Source organism: Cardiocondyla obscurior, linkage group LG21, assembly GCF_019399895.1.
Source record: "Cardiocondyla obscurior isolate alpha-2009 linkage group LG21, Cobs3.1, whole genome shotgun sequence".
In the NCBI taxonomy this organism is placed as follows: domain Eukaryota; kingdom Metazoa; phylum Arthropoda; class Insecta; order Hymenoptera; family Formicidae; genus Cardiocondyla; species Cardiocondyla obscurior.
The window spans coordinates 3120942-3144178 of NC_091884.1; the positions used below are offsets into that span (position 1 = coordinate 3120942).

Genomic DNA, 23237 nt, shown 5'->3' on the forward strand with positions numbered 1-23237 from the left:
TTTTCTTCAGGTTTTTGGCGCAATAATTTGATCTCATTAGTTTTATAGAGAGTATTTGATATTAATGTACACATTTTATGTTCTATTTTGGATTAGAGGAGTCTTTTTTTTTGTAGTCTTTTTGTAGGAGTTTTTTTTAGGAATTATTTTTTTAGAGAAGTCTTTTTTTGGGAGGAGTTTTGGTTTAGGGAGTTCTTTTTTGGTAGGGGTTCTTTTTTTGAAAAATCTTTGTTTGAGGGAGTTTTGGTTTTCGTGGAATCTTTTTATGGAAGTCTCGATTTTACTTAAAAAGTTTGTCGAGAATGCTTTTCGCGCGCTTATACTTGGCGCTTTTTTATACCTTTTTTTAAAAAAAGGTAATTTTTGGGAGATTTCATTCATTTTGTAGTTTAACAGTCCAACCAATCGCTTTCTAAATAGGTTCCGTTAAAAGCTTGTATATTATTGACCGTGCCTCTTGATTGATTTTTTTCGAGAAATTGTTTGACATATATAATAGATAGAATGGGCTCCAACCAACGCCCATTCTCGTGAGACGCACCAAATTAATTAATACTTTTCGTCTCTCCGTTGCAATGTTACATTTGACACCTCTAACGTTCTTATAAAAATATTGTTCTCTGGCGCTCAGCAGCCTTTTGTCGGCGCACAGCAGCCTTCTATCTGTGTACAGTAACCAATATTTTAATCATTTCGCAAAATTTCCTATTTAAAGATATTAATATTTTCTCATCCCATCATTGTTTAATCATTACGCAAGGTTTCTTATTCAGAGCTATTGAGATTCTTTTTTTTTTAGCAAAATTTTTATAAATGTCTTAACTAACTATCAATTAGATTTTATTTTATTTTTTTAATTAATTAAATAACTTATTGGTCCATGCATGCAATGTTAAATAAATTTATTTTTTATCAATTTTTTGTAAAAATAGTATATAAAGATCTTTAGCACCTCTGGGCCATTGTCTTTTTTTAATTCGCGCATTATTTATTTCAATCCAACTATTAGATTGTCTACAAATACTTCTATAATTTCCTTCTTCAATACTTGAACCATAATGAAATATGGCATTCATAACTTTATATGATTTTTCAGCTATTATTACTGTAGCCGTTGGAATATGAGATATATTACAACTACGTATTGCTTTTACAACTTTATCGTCTTTTAACGAAAATATTGCAAAATGAATAATAATTATATCTTTTGTCAATGTTAATTCTTTTTTAAACAGTACACTATTTCCTGTACAATTATCACAAAACCCGTTATCAGTTTGATACCACTGAGAGTATGTAACATTAAATAAATCTTGTAGATTATAGCTGTGTATGTTAAAATTAATAATAGGTATTGAAATAAATAAATTATTAAAACAAACTGTTTTTGTATATTGACACGTAACACACCGAGTAGTAGAAGTTACTTCATGCTCTACTGATTCTCTTATACACTCGTACCTTGTACACAAAGTTGTTAAAAAATCGATTCCATCTAGTTTTATATTCATCGTAAACGATTCTCCTAAATCTTGTCGAACATCATATGTATTTAAATTACTCATTCCATATTCATACCGATGCATTAACATACGTAGAATATTTGATTTATCACAATTAAGCAGTTGCTTTCTAATAGGACTTAAATGAAATAGACATTGTATAACCGTATTAGCATAACATGCGACATTTTCTGTATTTTGAAAACTACGTAAAACCCAAGTAGTATTTAATTGTAACGTTTGATTTTGCTGACCATTTTCTTGAACAGTTTCGACTAGTTTATTAGATTGTATCCATAGAATATCTTTCACTTTGGTACGACGTTCCTTTTGCATAGTAATTATTTCTGCCTCTGGTTTGTACTTATACCTTAATCGATTGTATTTGTCAATAGCTTTTTCGTCAGCTGTCACTTTGGAAGGATCAAAGTTAATCAAATGCAATCCTTCCACAGTTGTTACTCGAGACAATGCAACGTAAGATTGACCACAATTAAATATAGAATTGCCTATATCAATAACAGCAGTATGTAAACTCAATCCTTGACTTTTATGAATAGTTATTCCATAACTCAGACACAGTGGAAATTGTTTTCTTACAACAAATGCTTTATCCACCACTTCAAATTTTACGTTTACTCTTTCTATCAAATATTCTAATCCTGAAAGTAAAAGCAATTTAATTTTTTCCACACAATCAGTAGATATATCTCGTACAACTGAAACTACTGTAGCTATTGTACCGTTCACCAGACCCAAAGTAGCATCGATATTTCGCCTTATCATAACTTTTGCTCCAATTTTAATTACAATTTCTTTTAAAAGTCCAGCAGTTTTGGAATTATCATCATCATTATTTGATAATACTTTTAATACTTTTTTTTTCAATATGAAGTACAGTCAATTGTATCTTCAGCAATTAGTAATATCTCCTTCGAATCAATGCGACTTAACATAGCTGTATTGAGAGCGTCACACATATGACGTGCAGGTAGTAAACAAACAGCGTCCGATGAACAATTACTAATAAAATCACATAATTCCTTTAATCTGGATTCCAAAGACTCACCTTTAAAAATTATTTTTCTATTTTCAAGTACGACACGATCAGTCATTGTCAATGTACCAATACGAATTCTCGACAACAATTGCCTATATGTATCGTCTTCTCGCTGACGCATATTAATCGTCAATTCATCATAATGAAATAACGTAGACCACAAATTAATAGCAGTTAAAGAACCAATGCATTTGTTCATTTTATCATTTGATAATTGTGCAAAAATACAATCTTCACGTACAGGAGGCAATTGAAGTAAATCGCCAAATAAAAGAATGTGTTTTTTACCGAACCAACCATCTTCAACGTCATTTGTATCAAAGATTTCTGTCAATCGAAAATGTATATACATTAAAATCAAATTTGATATCATTGACACTTCATCAATTACAAAGAGAACAACTTCTTTAAGTTCAGTTCGTAAAACTTTTAATACATGATTTGACAATGGTTTATACTTTGAAGTCTGACCATGTTCAACAGGTAATTGAAGTAATCTGTGAACAGTCAAACCATCAATGTTAAACGCTGCTATACCAGTAGGTGCTGCTAAAGCGGTATCTTTGTTGAGATTATGCTTAATCCAACATTTAATCGTTTTAATTAAGAAACTTTTTCCAGTTCCACCTTCTCCACTAACATATAAACGTAATATCGAATCTTTCGATTTTACCGTATCAATGACTCTATGAAATACTCTTAGTTGATCCGCATTTAATTTTACTATCATTTCTGAAACATCGATATTATCTATTTTTTCACCAAGATCTCTAAAATCTTGCATCGCTTCACCAGCTTCTATATTTTGAATACCAATCGGATTATCAGGATCATCCTGAGACACTTTCTTTTGTTGTAATTCTTCATCAACTTGCTGAACCAACTGTGTTGCATTTTCAAATGCCTTTTGCAATTCTTGTACTTTTTCATGATATTGCAATGCCTCTGTAAGATGTAATTTTGCTTTTTCAAATGCTTCTGCATAAGTGTCACAATTATTTTTAAGATCGTCTAAATTTCGCCATGGTTTAAACATAAGCAGTAAAGAAAGGAAGTAATCTTCGGGCTGTGTTTCAACATTGTATTTATAGTAATTAATAAGACATGCACATCGTCGTCGTTTAAGAAAATGTTTACTATCTATTTTATAATATTGAGGTATATTATTCTTTGGCTCGATTGTCGTGATATCATACCATTGGGTAAACTCGTAAAGAGACATAGATTCCATTTCTTCCACTCTTTGTGGATAATAATCATCTACTAAAGCTGGACAAAATAAATCTGTGGATTCATTATCAAGAGCTTCAATCTCTTTACGACTTTTTAACTTTTTTTGTTGTATACGATTAACGGTCAACCATTTAATAGTTGTATTACGATCGGTTCCATATAAAGGAATGCTTAATAATGTATCTGCAGCTTCAAGAGCTCCACATTCCCTATTAGTTAAGGATCGTAAACAATGATTCTAAAGAACACTGCCCAATGATTTATTTTTATTATTTTTAAAATTCTCAAGATCGAAGTCAGATAACTCACTTTTACCCGCTTTATTTACATACTTAGTAACATACCATGTAAGCAAGATCGACTTTTCACCAATAAATTGTATATCCATATTTTCTTCCCATGCAGTAAGAAGCACGGGATTATAATCATTAATATCAACTTCATCTTCTGTTCTAGGAAGATCATACAATCTACTTTTATGTTTCAATTGCTTTCTACCTGCTATTGCAGTTGCTACATCTCTCATATACAATGTTTCAGTAACAGGTCGTGGAAATCCAAAACGACACCTACGAATAACTTTTCGTCCTACTTTTTTCGATCGTAGACAATAATCATTATGTCTGTGTCGTTGATGTTTATCAACACGACCGTACAATAATGGTGCAATATTTTTATCTGGCTTTTTGCAGCTAATGTATTGCGAAATAAATTTTAAAACTTCTTCTACAGAAGATTCTCCAAAAATTGGTGAATTTTTTATCCAAATTAATAAATGAAAATGTTGTATGCCTCTACTTTGATATTCTCGTCGCCAAAAATAGTGCGTTATTTCTCCGATCGGAAAATCTTTCGAACAAATAAAATCTATCATCGCTCGAAATTTATTATCAAGAAATCTCGACGTTGATACAGGATCTTTAGCAACAAGTACACTAGTACTCAACGAAGAATCTTGCCATCCATTAACTTCACGAATAAATTTACCTAAATCGTCCCATAACCATTCACTAGGACTTAACGTTAAAAACCATGTTGCAGGTCCGTAATGTCGAGCCATACTATCTAAATCGCTTCTTGGTCGACGCCAATATTGCTCTGTATTTCGAAGTACGGAAAATATAGTATTTAAATTGGACTCCAACAGTTCTTTCGACATAGCTTCTAAATATTCCGCAGCCGTATAACGGCTTCGTGGATCAATTATATTCATTTTATGATAAATTCCACGACTTAACTGACGAATATTTGCTCTATTTAACAAATAAAATAAGTATTGTTGATTCAGTCTAAATTGTGGATGCTTAGACATCAAACGACATTTAATAAATTCATGTTCTTCAAGTTTGTTTGGTCTTTTTTCATCATATTGTCCATTTTTACCGAATGGATATAAATCTGGAAAACACATCAAATCCAAATTCTTTTCACGATTATCCAAAGGTACATCTTGAATTTTTAACATTTGATACAAAGCAGTTGCAGTTTTATTTTCTTTTTTTTCATATAATGGATATATAGTATATTGCTCGTAGTAACTTTCATTGTCATCTTTTTGAGTCAACATAGCCTTGCGCTGGTGTAATTGAACTTCATCATATATCATCTTTTGCGTTTGCAAATTGGAATTATTTAAATCATTTTCTTTATTAAATGGAGCTTCTGCATCATTTTTTGTTTCTTGTGCCTGAAATTCTACGTTATTTAGACTTCCTAAATTTAATTGAACATGTGTTATGGGCAGTACAATGCCAGAATATAAAAAGTTATGAATTTTCAACCATTTTAAAGCTTGATATATTTTTTTTAAATCCACTAAATCTTCCCAAATAATTTTTGATTTAGTTGGAATATTTCTAACTAAGATACGTAATTCGTGATTTAAATTTATTGGATCAATTTTTGAACATAATTTATTAAAAGTTTCTTCTAAAGGAATTGGTAAATGAAAAGTTGAACCTTTAACTTTTTGTATTTTTTGTCTTTCTGGAATTACCTTATGAAAAACTGTTCCCATTTTAACCACAGTCTGAAAAGCTTTAGCTCTCTGTATAAGTATTTTCTCAAATTCGTTCAGAGAAGATATACACTCCGGTACATCATTTGCGAATAAATTATTTAGAATACAATAAGCAGGCAACAGTCCGCTACGAAATTTCTTATCACAATAATGACATATGTATTCAGGATTAATTTTTTGTTGATCTACATATGCCATTAAATCGTTCCAAATTGGATTACATCTACGTGTTTGAACTTTATTAATAACTTTAGAAATATTTTTCTTGTAACTAAGTCTTTCACACGATATACAAATATATCGTGGTGTATCAAGAGAACGTTTTTTCAAAACTTTAAACGCATTTTGATACTTTGAAATAATATCATCATCGCTCATAATTGTATCACTTTGCTGATGCTTGTATATATCCGCTATTTCTTGTGCTGAACGTATAATTTCCTGTAGTTTATCAACTTCACCACAAGTTAATGCTTCGTCCAACTGTAACATTTTTTGATAAGAGCTATAAAGTTGGTAAAGCAAACGTTTAATATATCTCACTTTTGGGAAATGCGGTGATAATAATTGAACTGGAATAAACATAGCTTTACAAAGATTTAAATTAATGTAACAGCTATGTGCGTGACCCTTTTTAGAATTTTCTAAATTTTTATCAAAAATTGTTACAGTGCAATCGTGAATTCTTTGTATTAGTTCTGGAATTTTCCTCAAAGTACACTTATTTATAGCTTCTAACAATTTTTGATATCGTTCAATTAGAAGCGGATCATTAACTTTACATAAAGTACCGCATAACCACGATTTTTTTGCTCGAGCTTCTACCAAAGGTAACGTATTAACAATTTGTCCTCTCGTATTTAACATTAAAGGTTCTGTTTCATTAACTTTGGATGAATTAATATCACAATACGTCGAATCAACGAAATAATTTTCAGACGAAGCTGTATGTCTAGATATACCACAAAATGCACTTATTTTGTCATCAACTGTAATACATTCTGCAGCAACAGACAAACATGTTTCAGATCTATTTTTGAGTTTAGCTAATATTTTATACATATTACGAACAAAAGTATCTCTAATATTGAAACACCACCGAACAATTTGTTCTGCTTTCAATCTTTTTTCAATATAAGATTTATTACTATTAGTAATACCTTGTTTGTATAAAATATGTATCACATATGTCTCAAAAGAATTATGAGTTCTTAAATAATTTGTAGATCTAAATTTTGCATATTTTTTAAATATATTTTTGACAGGATTACTATTTTCCACTGCAACTGTGGACTCTAATTTTTGTTTCTGGTAGTATTGCTTATTATAAAGCCACTTACGCTCTGAGTGCAACCTGTAGAACGTTTTTTGTCTTTTTTGCACATGCTCTGAATTGAAAAAATAAAATATTCGTTTTCGTAAATGTTCTTTTTCTTTATTTTTTATGTATAAACATTGTTTTTTTATGCGATAAATTTCTTTTTTCCGTGCATAATTTTCTCTCCGTTTAGCAAGCTTATATTCGTTACTATTTTCACAGTCTTCTTTCTGTTTAGCACGTTTATTTTTTCTTTTATTATGTTCACATGGTTTTCTCTGTTTAACAATATTATTTACCGAATCTTCTTTATATTTACGCCGCTTTTTAGCACCTTTATTTTTTTCATCTTCATAATTTTGACAGCGTTTTATAGCACATCTCTTTAAATTTTGTGCATAATTCACTTGGTCATTATCATGTACATTGTCTTCTTGCTGACATTGTTTATTTTTATTAATATTATTTAATTTTTGTAATTGCTTCTTATCATATTGTCGTTTTATACGTTTTTTTGTTGCGTCTAACTCTTTTGCTCTTACTACAGCTAATGGTAACACTTTCTGTATTATGCCACATTGCAAATCTTGTGGAAAATGCTCTATCATATTAGTTTCAAAAATTTTTAATAAATGCGAACGCATTTTACTCCAATCATTCTTTACTTTCTCGGGTTTTATATTGAATAATAACGACACGGCGAAAGCTATGGCAAAAACACCGCAATCGTCACTATTTGGTTGTTTTTGAACAAAAGGAAATATAATTGAATTCTTTTTTTGAAAATCATATGTTGGAAACAACCTTGATAACATTATTAAATGATCTTCATGTACATTTTTTGAATTTAATGAATCATAAATAAATATACGTTTTGTATTGTAATAACTACATACCCAATGTTGTTGACTATATAATATTTGTATATGTTTTTGTTCGGAGAGACAGGATTTATTGTTTGTGGTAATTGTATCCGCCACGTTGAAACAGGTTTATAATCTGAATGGTTTTCCAACAGATTGTTAAAATAATCCATATGGACATCACTTAACCAATCTCCCCGAGTAATTTCATCTTTTTCTTTAAGTTGTAAAATGACTTTTTTTTGTTTTGAAAACATGTTATTTATATTACAAATTTGTATTTATAAACAACAAAGCAATCGTTTTGTGCAGGCACACAACGGTCTGTGTTTTTTGGCACAAAAGCAGACTATGATCTTTGGTGCAGATACAACGTATAATCTTTGGCACGGAAATAGCCTATGTTTTGGCACAGAAGTAGCCTATATTCTTTGGCGCAAATAAAGTATATATTCTTGAGTACAAATGCAGCCTATATTCTTTGGCGCAAAAGTGGCCTATATTCTTGGGCGCAACTGCAGCCTATATTCTTTAGCGCAAATGCGGCCTATACTCTTTGACGCAAATGCAGCCTACGATTGTAAGCGCACAGCAGCCTACGTATGTAAGCGCACAGCAGCCTACGTATGTAAGCGCACAGCAGCCTACGTATGTAAGCGCACAGCAGCCTACGTATGTAAGCGCACAGCAGCCTACGTATGTAAGCGCACAGCAGCCTACGTATGTAAGCGCACAGTAGCCTACGTATGTAAGCGCACAGCTGCCTACGATTATAAGCGCACTACCGCTTTTATTTTAAAAAATCCTCCAAATCGACCTGAAAAAAAAATCCTCCAAATAAACCTGAGAAAAAGAAAAAAAAATACATTCTAACGTAAAAAACGTGGCGTGTGGAGAGAACGGAACGTATGGAAAGAATAAATAACGAGGAAAGAACGAAACATGTGAAAAGAACAGAGCGTGCAAAGAGAACGGAGTGTACGGAAACGAAAAAAACAGCGTACGGATCATTAATTGCGTAAATTTATACCAAAATGCTACAACCGCGTTTTCTGATTAATTCAGCTAATCAGAAACGATTCAGCCAATCAGAAGCGCGAAAAGTACAAGAAAGCAATAAAGAATAGATAACAGTCAACAAGAAAGCGAAAGAAAATACATAACAATCATTAAAAAATTTACAACCAAAATGCTACAAGCGCATTTTTTAGTTAACTCAGCCAATCAAAAACGATTAAGCCAATTAGAAGCGCGAAAAGTACAAGAAAGCGATAGAGAATAGATAACAGTCATTAATTACAACCAAAATGCTACAAGCGCGTTTTTTAGTTAATTCAGCCAATCAGAAGCGATTCAGCCAATTAGAAGCGCGAAAAATACAAGAAACTGATAAAGAATAGATAATAGTCATTAATTGCGTAAATTTACAACCGAAATGCTACAAGCGCGTTTTTTAGTTAATTCAGCCAATCAGAAGCGATTCAGCCAATCAGAAGCGCGAAAAATACAAGAAACTGATAAAGAATAGATAATAGTCATTAATTGCGTAAATTTACAACCGAAATGCTACAACCTTGTTTTTTGATTAATTCAGCCAATCAGAAACAATTCAGCCAATCAGAAGCGCGAAAAATACAAGAAACTGATAAAGAATAGATAATAGTCATTAATTGCAAAAATTTACAACCGAAATGCTACAAGCGCGTTTTTTAGTTAATTCAGCCAATCAGAAGCGATTCAGCCAATTAGAAGCGCGAAAAATACAAGAAACTGATAAAGAATAGATAATAGTCATTAATTGCGTAAATTTACAACCGAAATGCTACAAGCGCGTTTTTTGGTTAATTCAGCCAATTAGAAGCGATTCAGCCAATTAGAAGCGCGAAAAGTACAAAAAACCGATAGAAAATAGATAACAGTCAACAAGAAACCAATCAGAAGCGATTCAGTCAATTAGAAGCGCGAAAAGTACAAGAAAGCGATAGAGAATAGATAACAGTCATTACTTGCAAAAATTTACAACCGAAATGCTACAAGCGCGTTTTTTAGTTAATTCAGCCAATCAAAAGCGATTCAACCAATCAGAAGCGCGAAAAATACAAGAAGCGATAAAGAATAATTAATAAGATAGAGAATAGATAAATCAACAAAAAACGAATCATTAATTGCGTAAATTTAAATCGACATGCTACAATTGCGTTTTTTGGCTGATTCAACCAAGCAGAACCGAGAAAAGTACAAGAAAGCGACCGAGAAGAGATAACAGTCATAGCGAAAAAATAAGCGAAAATTGTAGGAAAAAACGAAAACGTATCTTACCCTGGTTATCACTATATGCACGACGAACAGTCCTAAGCCCAATCTGTACATTCAATGTTAAAATTATACGCGATCTATCACAAAACCACAACATAAACAATATTTCACTCTCGCTGTAGTGACAGCCGTCACAAACTATGTAAATATACGTTACGAAACTCACCGTAACTACTATAACTTGTTATAAACTCACCCATAAAACGCAATCGTTTTTTGTTATACTAATCTCAGTTCCCGCCATTCCAAATGGCGACAATTACAGATGAAGAACTGCAGCAAATAGAAGAAAATTATTTCATTAACTTTAGAAGGTAAGATCAAATGATAATTAATACACACACACATACAAACATACACACACACATATATATATATATGTATATCTCTTTTTTTTCAGCTACATGGATGATATGAAAAAAAACCGGCAGTCGTCTCCTTGCGACAAGGAGACGGCTGCCCAACAGCAGCCGTCTCCTCGTGACGAGGAGACGGCTGCTCAACAGCACCGCCTCCTCGTCACGAGGAGACGGCTGCCCAACAGCAGCCGCCACCTCGTCACGAGGAGACGGCTGCACAACAGCAGCCGCCACCTCCTCAGGAAGCATCACAAAACGAGACAATCATAAATATGTTAACGAAAAGAATTGCGGAATTGGAAAACAAACTAAAAAAACGTAAGTATCTTCATAAGAATAATAACTATAATTTTTTATTAATAATTTTTTTATTTTACAGCACCTCGCTGGCAACGAGCCGGACGCAACAGGGGTCGCGGACGTGGCCGCGGACGTGGCCACGGTGCCGGCGTTACGCACAATCAAACGTTATACTTTTATTAATTAATGTATTAACCAAATAATCTGTATTTCCTGTAATAAACAGTATATAAATGTATTAACCAAATAATCTGTATTTCCTGTAATAAACAGTATATAAATATAAATGCTATTTACGATGTTATATCTCTGAGTGGTTTTATACATGTTGCAAAACTCAATGAAGTGTCACAAATCGTATCAAATTTATTTGTGCGTAATTTAAAAATTAGTGATGTAAAAAACATAGCAATGAAATTACTATAACATTGGCATTACAGCATCTTTTATGTAAATTAAACAGGTAAATTTATATGTTTAAATTTTATTGCAAATTATTTATTGTCATATTAATTTTAAATATAATGACATTTTACGATAATTTATGTAAATAATACATGTATATTTTATCGTTCAACACCCATTTTTGTGCCATTACTTTCATACATGTATTATTTACATAAATTTTCGTAAAATGCCATTATATTTAAAATTAATATGACAATAAATAATTTGCAATAAAATTTAAACATATAAACCAGTTTAATTTACATAAAAGATGCTGTAATGCCAATATTATAGTAATTTCATTGCTATGTTTTTTTACATCACTAGTTTTTAAATGATACGATTTGTGGCACTTCAATGAGTTTTGCAACATGTAGAAAACCACCCAGAGATATAACATCGCAAATAGCATTTACATAATATTTATATACTGTAGTAAATTCTTCTATATTGGCAACGATTGTTACTTCATACGCTTCTCCAATGTGATTTAAATCAAAGATTCTCCTAATTTGCCAGAATTTAACGACAATTCTTTTTGTAGCTTCCGCTTCTTTTTGACGTTTATCTTGTTCATCGTGTACTTGTCCCATTTTACAAAAGCTTCTTGTAACTGTAAAAAATAAAATGAATTACTACAGTATATAAATATAAATCTAAATGCTATTTGCGATGTTATATCTCTGAGTGGTTTTATACATGTTGCAAAACTCAATAAAGTGCTACAAATCGTATCAAATTTATTTGTGCGTAATTTAAAAATTAGTGACGTAAAAAACATAGCAATGGAATTACTATAACATTGGCATTACAGCATCTTTTATGTAAATTAAACAGGTAAATTTATATGTTTAAATTTTATTGCAAATTATTTATTGTCATATTAATTTTAAATATAATGACATTTTACGATAATTTATGTAAATAATACATGTATATTTTATATCGTTCAACACCCATTTTTGTGCCATTACTTTTATACATGTATTATTTACATAAATTTTCGTAAAATGCCATTATATTCAAAATTAATATGACAATAAATAATTTGTAATAAAATTTAAACATATAAACCTGTTTAATTTACATAAAAGATGCTGTAATGCCAATGTTATAGTAATTTCATTGCTATGTTTTTTTACATCACTAGTTTTTAAATGATACGATTTGTGGCACTTCAATGAGTTTTGCAACATGTAGTAAACCACCCAGAGATATAACATCGCAAATAGCATTTACATAATATTTATATACTGAAGTAAATTCTTCTATATTGGCAACGATTGTTACTTCATACGCTTCTCCAATGTGATTAAAATCAAAGACTCTCCTAATTTGCCAGAATTTAACGACAATTCTTTTTGACGTTTATCTTGTTCATCGTGTACTTGTCTCATTTTACAAAAGCTTCTTGTAACTGTAAAAAATAAAATGAATTACTACAGTATATAAATATATTATTTACATAAATTTTCATAAAATGCCATTATATTCAAAATTAATATGACAATAAATAATTTGCAATAAAATTTAAACATATAAACCTGTTTAATTTACATAAAAGATGCTGTAATGCCAATGTTATAGTAATTTTATTGCTATGTTTTTTTACATCACTAGTTTTTAAATTACGTACAAATAAACTTGATACGATTTGTGGCACTTCAATAAGTTTTGCAACATGTAGAAAACCACCCAGAGATATAACATCGCAAATGTTAGGTACAAAATTCTCTTTTTGTTTTCTAGAATTTGTATATTCCTTTTCCTCTTTAGCTTTCCTTTCTCTTTCTTCTTTCAGTCTTTTGGAAGCTTCTTCATTCCATTCCTCACCCTTGCGCAGTATACTCAACTGATCATCTGAAGGTGCATGCTCCCTCTTGAAGATCATTATATCGATCAACGCCTTCTTCACCAAAGAAATAGGCTAGGACACTTGCCACTTCTGCTATATCATAATAGAATTATTAAATTAAATTTAATCTTCTTAACATATAATTACATGTTATTTCTTACCTTAACGGGTCATACTTACCTTAACTTAACAAGTAATAGGTCACACTTACCTTAATTAACGGATCATTGCGGATCACTAACCTCACACGTCAAACATCAACAGAGTCGATAAATCAAACAAACTGTTGATAAATCAATCCGCGCCATCTAGTGATGCAAAAACGAAAGGGACATTTTTCGAGACGTAAAAATGACAACGGAGAATCTTAAATAATTTTACTCTTGTAACCAATACAATTAACGCGATATCTTTATTTATAGACAACAGAGCGAATAAATAAGAACACTTTTATTATATAAGTCGACCCTAATCTATACAATAAGCCTATTAAGAAAGCGATTGGTTGAGCCGTCATTGAGATCTGGTAATCTACGGATTCTCAAAACGTCGTCTCGCGTATAAGAGGCAGTGCCTCGCTGCGCCTATACTTGGCGCGAGGCACTACCGTGCCTCTTGATAGAGCGTACTTGGTGCGCGAAGGAACGATTACCCTGAACGGTGGATCACTTGGCTCGTGGGTCGATGAAGAACGCAGCTAATTGCGCGTCAACTTGTAAACTGCAGGACACATGAACATCGACATTTCGAACGCACATTGCGGTCCACGGATACAATTCCCGGACCACGCCTGGCTGAGGGTCGTTTTATCGAAGACAAACTGCTTGCGCGCGCCGTTTCGACGGCCGCGTACGAGCGATTCGTTGGACGTTCGCCCGATCGCGGCGGCCGGCGAGAGAGTTATACCCGCATCCACGAGAAAAGAGAAGAGAAGCGAGGAGTCGTCGATGACGCCTTTCCTGGTATCAGGCACACTACGCACGCTATCCACGCGGCGAGTTGCTGGATTCTATCAGGGTTTTACGAAGGCTCTCGCGCTCTCTGCGCGCTCTCTCTCTCTCTCTATACTCGCGGAACGACGGCGTACTCTCGCGCCCCCGTTGGGCGTCGTCCGAAATAACGAAATTTGAGGGTCGAACAAATGAACGACGACCGACCGAAAGATGCGATCGAGAATCGCAGAGAGACGCACGCACGCACACACACACGCACGGGAGGGAAGAACGTGCGCGGTGGTGATAAACGTGGCGAGCTCTTGCAAGGAGTTTATACGTATATACTGTCACGATAATTTTTATTCTCTCCTCCCTGAGGAGGAGAGTCGTGAGCAAAAAGGGACGACCGCGCACGGACGAAAAATCCGTGCACCGACGTGCCACGAGGGGTGGGAGGGAGGAGGGGTCGCGGTACCTCGGCCGTATTCCGGCGCGGGACGGCGGAATCTCGCATGAACACGATTTTTGGGCGCCAGGCACGGGCTCGGCCGTGCCGATTTTTATCTCGGACTAGTTATCCGGTCCTCGACAATTCCTACCGAATTCGAATCGCCGTCACGCGCGGGGGCTAGCCCATTCGAACGGAGAGGGGCGGGGTATAGCGCGCGGAATTCTCGGACAAACGGGAACGACGACACAAAATAAGGCGTACGCGGACACGACCATAAACAGAGGATCCGTTTATTGTGTTCAACGGAACAAACAAATATATAAAAAAAATATAACAAAAATTAAAGTAAGCGTACGAGAGTGAGATCTTCTCGCGTCGGCCCTGGATGTTGTGGTGCCGGCCACGCGTCTCCCCTGCACGCGACGTGCCTCCACGGGACACCGCGACACGAAAGACTCTACGCGAAAACTCGCCTGTCGCAAACGAGACCGCGTGATTATTTTTCCGACCTCGGCCGCTGCCGAGGGCTCTCCGTACGGACGCGACGGACGACAGCTTCACATACGATCGAATCAACCAACGCAGACGAACCGTCCCGGTAGGTCTCGCGGGGCCCAGTCACCGGCCCTTGGACGCCCATCGGCTGCCACTCGCTAACGTTACGTCCTTGTCTCGCGACAAGGATCCACCAAAATAATCTAACGGGCCCGCGTGCCCGTTTTATGTGGCCGGGTATCGTCCAAGTCCGCGTCGGCCTCCCCGGGAGACGAAGGGCGGTACAATACAATAATTCCGCAATGCGGGTGGAAAATCTCACCGAAGAAACGCTCCCTGACTTCTCGAGACGTCCTCGCTCTCCCTCGCACTCTCGCTCTCTCTCTCTCGCTCTCGCTCTCGTCGTCCTCGCTCACTCTCGCTATCGCTCGCTGGTTCCTGCCGATCGCCCGTCAATCACGCCGGTCTACACGGAAGAGAGCGAGGACCGCGCGAATTTTCGGCACGAGGCCCGGCGCATCCCCACTCCCGCGTCTCGCGGATTTTTCCGCGCGCCACGCCGCCGATTTCCCGCGAGAGCCGCTGCCCTCACAGGGCCCTATTGATACTAATAGGTTGGCGCGAGCTTCGGATAAGCCGTTATCGCAACAATTCCCCCCGCAGGTAATTCTCGGCATTTGTGACGGCCGCGGGGAGCTGCAACGAAGCAGCGAGAGCCGCCACGTCACAACTCCCCCACGCCGAGTGAGAGCGTATCGGGGGTCTTCCACCCGCAGCCCCCCGACCTCCGGAGGACTGGGCTACGGGTCCCCGAAGCCTCTCGGAGTCACACGGCTTACTCCGTTCGAATTTCGATAGTCAGGGATCTCAAAAGAATATCTAGAACTCTCCGGTGTCATCACTCATTTATTAGGCTTGCCTCACATTTCTTAGGCAATATTCGCGGAAAAACCAAAGAGGCAAAAAAAAAAAAAAAAAAAACGTTAAAGCATTCCACGAAGAGGAACAAAAAGAAACTAAAGATCAAATTCTTTAAATACACCAAAAAAAAATTATGTTTATCGCACGCGTGCCAAGAGAAAAAAAAAAGAAGTTCCGCACCGGATTTGCGCAAACGAAATAACAAATCAAAGGAATAAAACAAAAAGATGAAACACAGCATCATCGAAAGAAAAATGGGTACCCGATGAGCGAACAACAAAAAAAAACTTAGTAAGCCTTCGAAAGAAAAAAAAATAAAGAAAAGAACAAACGAACAAACAAACAAAAATTATTAGGCAGTCTCTGGTTGCTCTCGGTCCATTTCCTGTTCTGGTCCTGCGTTCTTCAGCCCGGCGTGGGTCCTTACTCAGGGTGCCGACGGGTCCCCGGAGGGCCTCCTCGACGTTTCGGAGCCTCGACTCCTACGTTCCCCTTTCCCGGTACGTAAGGGCCTTGTGCTCGCCATTCTTTCCCAGTTGGGGCAGTCCTTTACGGTGGCTCCAGGTCTGCCACAACGGTAGCAAAACTCCCGGTTCCGGGGTTGCGGGCAGTTGTGCAGGAAGTGACTCCGTGAGCCACAATTCCAGCAGCGCTCTCGCTGCGTTCCTGGGACCAATCGAGCCCGGTCCAGGGGCCTCGACACCTCCCTCTCCCCGGATCGTGATCGACGAGTCTCCTCCAGTTTCAGCTCTCGTAGCTCTCGCACCGGGGCCTCTATTTTCATTGCAGGTGTGGGCTCGTGGCCTCTCGGTTCTTCCACACTGGGAACCTGTATCGCCCGGTCCCTCATTAACGGCGGCTTCCGGCTAAACCCCAATTGTACGGTGAAGTGTGGCACCATCAGTTCATGGGTTTGCGTGAACGTTTTCCGCCAGTAGGGGGTTGCTTGGATGGCCACTTCCTGTGTCTCCACGTAGGTTTGCGTCGAGGCCTCCGCCGTGATCGGCGCTAATCCATGCTCTCGCGCCTGTCCCGTGTGGCTCCAATGGTAGCGTAGTTCCTCCTCTATGGTTTCCCAAAATCCCGGGAGAACGTCCGCTGCACGGCAAGCATATCTCGCCCAGCCTTCTCCATCGCCACCGCCCCAGGCCATGACGAGGTACCGAGAGCCTTAGTTAGTAAAATCCTACGGATTCGGTGGAACATTATACATTTTCAAGTCCTTTACGTGTATCTTTCCTACGGAATTTCCTACTCGGTCCACAAGCTCGTAAACGACAGGCGACAAAACTTTTGCTATCGTAAACGGACCGTGAAATTTTTTTGCGAGCTTGGCTGCAATGTGTTGCGTGGCGGACGATAAAACGTGTTGTCTCTTAAGAACTTGATCACCGATTTTAAACCGACGATCCTTATGCCGAGCATTGTAATATCGCGCTTGCTTCTGTTGAGCCTCCTCTAAATTCTCAATAATCCATTCCCGTAAAAGTTGAATGCGCTCCATGCGCTCTTCCCATTTTTCGGGCTCTGTAGGCTCAACCTCTACGTTTGTCTCGGCTTTTCCGAGCCTAATTCCGATCGGCTGCGGTTCCCTCCCAAAATTAAAAAACGCGGGCGTTGCTTGTAGCGATTCGTGGTGCGCCGAATTATACGCGAAACGGAATTCATTAATATGTGCGTCCCATTCGCGGTGATCTTTCTCTAAATAAGCGGTAATCATGGTTTTTAAAACGCGATTTATTCTCTCGACCGGGATGGCTTGCGGATGATATGGCGGAACAGTTGAATGATAGAGGCCGTATTTGTCCGTTAATTTTTTAATATCTCGGTTATTAAATTCCGTGCCGTTATCCGTGAGCAGTACGCGCGGTGCGCCCCATCGAAAAATAATTAAATCTTCGATAGCTTCGCGGATTTTTGATCCTGTCGCTTTTCGGAGTGGTCGGCACTCAACCCATTTCGTGAAAAGATCTTGTAGGACGAATAAATATGCGTGACCCGATTTACTGGTCGGTAACGGTCCCATAATATCCGCGGCGACCACGGTCCACGGGGCTTCGATAACGCGTCGTCCCATCAATCCGGCCGGTACGTCTTGTTCGACTTTTGTTTTCTGGCAAATATCGCACCTACGCACGTAATTCACGATCGTTTTGTGCATGCGAGGCCAATAGTATCGCGTCGCGACTCGACGATATGTTTTTTCAATTCCGAGATGTCCAGCTTGCGGCGGATCATGATTTTCGCGAATAATGTCGATCCTATCTTTTTGCGGTACCACTAATTTCCACTGATCCAAGTCCGTCACGGCTTGCGATATCTCCGTGCGCGGTTTCCGAAAATATAGTTCCCCGTCTGCGATTTGCCACCCGATGTGTTTTTGTGGCTCTGCCGTGACTTCCGCTCTCTTCGCGTCGTACCACTTGTCCGCATCGACCGCGACAGCACAGAGTTCTCCGTCTTTTTCCGGAATCCGCGAGAGTGCATCCGGTACGTGATGCATCGCGCCTTTACGATGTTCGACGACGTAGTCGTATTCTAACAGTTCCAAGGCCCATCGCGCTAGCCTTTCTGTCGGATTTTTCAAATTATGCAACCACCGGAGGCTACTATGATCTGTGATTACCCGAAAAGAATATCCCTCTAAGTAGGGGCGAAATTTTTTTATGGCCCACACCACCGCGAGGCACTCCTGTTCTGTTGTGGAGTATCGCGTCTCCGCGTCCGAAAATGCACGACTCGCGAAAGCTATTACCCGTTCTATACCGTCGATATCCTGTGTCAGTACGGCCCCGAGGCCCACGGAACTCGCGTCGGTCTGTAACACGAACGGTTCCGAAAAATCTGGACACGCGAGTGTAGGCGGGGTGGTAATCCGTTCTTTTACTAGCTCAAAAGCCGCCTTTTGAGCATCCCCCCAATCCCAAGAGTTGTTCTTCTTGAGAAGACGCGTTAACGGTTCGAGAACGGTCGCACACTGTGGAATAAAGCGCCGGTACCACGACGCCATACCGATAAAACGCCGTAATTGTTTAATATTTCGCGGCGGAGGGTAATTCCGAATGGCTTCCGTTTTATCCGGGTCGACTTTTAAACCGTCATTTTGTACCAAAAACCCAAGATATTTTACCTGCGAGCGGCAAAATTTACTTTTCTCGGGATTTATTGTAAGTCCCGCTTCACGAATCTTCGCGAAAACTTTCCCGAGCCACACTAAGTGATTTTCAAACGTTCTTGTGACGACCACGATGTCGTCCAGATACGCAAACGCGTGTGGTTCCATTTCCGGCCCGATTAATTTATCTAACAACCGTTGAAAAGTCGCAGGCGCACCCGTTAATCCATACGGCATTCTTGTAAAATGATATAATCCACGTCCGGGTACGGTAAACGCCGTAAGTTCGCGACTTTCTTTTTCGAGCGGAATTTGGAAATACGCCTGGCTCAAATCTATCGTCGAGATATAACGCGCGGCCCTCAAGTTATCTAGAATCGCGTTCATGTATGGTAATGGATACGCGTCTTTCTTTGAAACACTGTTTAATTTCCGAAAATCTAAACAGAATCGATAGCTACCGTTCGGTTTCTTAATCATTACTATCGGCGTCGACCACTCACTTTTTGACGGCTCTATTATTCCCGCTTCGAGCATTTTATCGACTTCCGCGTAAATAGCCTCTTGTATCTTAGGCGAAACCGGATAGTATCGCTGTTTTATTGGCGCGTTATTCCCGACATCGATTTTGTGTTCCGCGAGCGTCGTGGCACCCGGCTTTTCCGGATCTCCCTGGATCTCGGAAGCCAAAAACTCGGCGAGCATCTTCCCTTCGTCGGGCGAGAGCTCGCTAAGACCGCAACATAACGCGAAACCCGGATCCGTTCGCGCCTCTTTCCCCCGCCTCGGAGGAACCCATGCCGCTCGCCCCCGCGAACCGGCCGGAGACGCTACGTGTCCCGCTTTTCGGTGCGACTCCCCTGGAATCGCCCGAATCCCGTCGCTCGGCTGTTTCCTTCCCAAGGAACGCCGTGGTTTCTCGAGCACGGGCGCCTCGCCCTGCTCAAAGCGATATCTTGCCGCGTCATCATTCGCGAAGTGCCATTCTCGCGTCGCGAAATCTATCACTAACCCGAATGCCGCCAAGAAATCCGTGCCTAATATGCACGGTAACGCCAAAGACGATAACGAACAGACGCTCAATTGCCGCGTCTCATTCCTCAAAGTTATCGGTATCGCGGCTTCCCCCTGGACGCTCGCGATTTGGCCAGTGGCGGTGATAACTCGATTTTCGGTCTTTCCGCCAATTTTAATTCCGCGTTTTTCCAGCGCCCCCACGGCCTCCTCCCTGAGGAAGGTCCGGCTGGATTCCGAATCCAGCAGCGCCGAGAACTCACACGGACCGACGGAAACGCGAAGAAAATTTAATTGGGTTGAGTCCCGAGCTCCGAACGCGCTATACGCGAATTCGCGACCCCCGGTCGCGACAGAACTATCGAGGCTCTCACAAAGAGAGGTCGGATCGCCCCGCAATTCCGGCCTCTTTACGCGTTTCCCGAACAATCCGGGCAATCGCGCAACGTTACTTCCGCGCGTCCACATCGGTAACAATGCACGCGCGGCTTGGCCTTACATTCGCGCGCAAAATGACCGGCTTGCTGACAATTCCAGCACTGTCCGATTAACGGGCGCGAAGCTTTCCTCGGAATCGTTCCCGACGTCGACGGAACCGCTTCACTCGATTCACTCCTTATTGCCCGCGTCTGTTCCTTTTTCGGTGGTTGGGGCGGCCGTTTTTCCCGTGGGCGAGTTTCCGGAACGTTCACGGCCGCTACCGTATCGTAAAAGCGCGGTGTATCTCGCCGTGTCGCATTTTTCGGTGATCGATATGCTAAATCCGGAAATAAAGATTTATCGGGTGTCGGCGGAGCGCGATAACTTAACGCAGCCTTATGGCATCCTTCCGCCCGAGCGGCTAACAATTCGAGAGCTTCTAGGCTATCCACCGAATCTCGCGGTATCATCGTTTGTAGCCGCGGTAACATTTGCCGATGCGCGTACCCGATTTTCTCTTCTTCGCTCCACGGCGGCGAGAGTCGATCAAAAAGTGACGTGAGACAGGTTAAATAGTCCCCGACAAACTCCTGTTCTCCCTGCGTACGTCGCATAATTTCGTCCCGAAGTGCGAACTGAAAATCCGGATCTCCGAAACGTATCCGCCACGCATCCTTAAACGCGGCCCAATCCGTAAAACGCGTTCTTTTTGCGCGAAACCAATGTAACGCGACTCCCGACAAAAAGAAGGGCAGACTTTTTAAAACGTCGGCATCCGCCACCGCGATCAGTTCTCGGCCTTCCTCAATTCGTATGAGGAAAGTCTCAGCGTCTTCCCCGCGCGCCCCCAAGAATTTAAGATTCCATTTCCGCATGGTGTTGTATGCGGCGGCTGCGGACGTACTCGGTAATTCCGGCGAGCCCATACTGACCGGACTTCTCCGTTCCGTTCGCGGTTCCGCGTGAATTCGTCGCGCGGCAGTCTCAAAAGGGCTATCGGGGCGCCCCGTCCCGCCCGCGGGTACCTCAAGTTGTTCCGCGTCCGACATTTCGTTATTTCGCGATCTCCCGGCACTCGAAGCTCGACGCGACGTTGAAACTCTCCGCAATAATCTTAGCGCGAGAACAGAGTCGGATCCTTCGGTCGGCAAGCCAAGTCTTTCTAATTCCGCGACGAGATGTGGACGATCGGAAGCAAAAACCCAATCTTCGTCAGGGCTCTCGGGGTGGCTCATACGGAATCACGTACCCCGAAACTACCGAAACGCGGATACTTATCGCTAGCTCACCCGAAAAATGGCACACAGAGAAAAAAAGATTACATAGGCCAAAATATAAGAACGCGATTTTCGGCGCACAATCTTTGTACACCGAGAGGCTCAACAACCGCAAGGCAATAATGCAGCGCAATCGCGCTCAACCAAATTAAAATATAAGGCAGGAAAAACAAAATCATACATGCAACACAATACAGCCAAATAAATTCAAATTAATAATACACCCGGTATATAGGGTGGTATGCGCGAGGCAACACAAAGCAGCGCGATAACGATCAAAACAAAATGCCGATTGTCAACACGGCTTGGAATCTTCCGCGATCGCGAGTCGAAAGCACGCGGCCGGCACACCAAATAATTATTTCTTTCGAAATTCCGAAACACGAAATCACAAAGTTTCCGCCAGTCCGAGGAATTTCCCATTTGGCGGCCCCACGTTGGGCGCCAAATTTTGTCACGATAATTTTTATTCTCTCCTCCCTGAGGAGGAGAGTCGTGAGCAAAAAGGGACGACCGCGCACGGACGAAAAATCCGTGCACCGACGTGCCACGAGGGGTGGGAGGGAGGAGGGGTCGCGGTACCTCGGCCGTATTCCGGCGCGGGACGGCGGAATCTCGCATGAACACGATTTTTGGGCGCCAGGCACGGGCTCGGCCGTGCCGATTTTTATCTCGGACTAGTTATCCGGTCCTCGACAATTCCTACCGAATTCGAATCGCCGTCACGCGCGGGGGCTAGCCCATTCGAACGGAGAGGGGCGGGGTATAGCGCGCGGAATTCTCGGACAAACGGGAACGACGACACAAAATAAGGCGTACGCGGACACGACCATAAACAGAGGATCCGTTTATTGTGTTCAACGGAACAAACAAATATATAAAAAAAATATAACAAAAATTAAAGTAAGCGTACGAGAGTGAGATCTTCTCGCGTCGGCCCTGGATGTTGTGGTGCCGGCCACGCGTCTCCCCTGCACGCGACGTGCCTCCACGGGACACCGCGACACGAAAGACTCTACGCGAAAACTCGCCTGTCGCAAACGAGACCGCGTGATTATTTTTCCGACCTCGGCCGCTGCCGAGGGCTCTCCGTACGGACGCGACGGACGACAGCTTCACATACGATCGAATCAACCAACGCAGACGAACCGTCCCGGTAGGTCTCGCGGGGCCCAGTCACCGGCCCTTGGACGCCCATCGGCTGCCACTCGCTAACGTTACGTCCTTGTCTCGCGACAAGGATCCACCAAAATAATCTAACGGGCCCGCGTGCCCGTTTTATGTGGCCGGGTATCGTCCAAGTCCGCGTCGGCCTCCCCGGGAGACGAAGGGCGGT

The 23237-nt window shown here is 40.2% G+C and overlaps 1 non-coding gene across 1 annotated transcript; it reads left to right on the top strand.

Moving 5' to 3' along the window:
- The first annotated feature begins 13922 nt into the window (after positions 1–13922).
- On the top strand, positions 13923–14077 carry LOC139110856 (5.8S ribosomal RNA). Its single transcript, XR_011547094.1, has one exon. It is a non-coding gene; the product is annotated as a 5.8S ribosomal RNA (ribosomal RNA).
- Positions 14078–23237: the final 9160 nt, after the last annotated feature.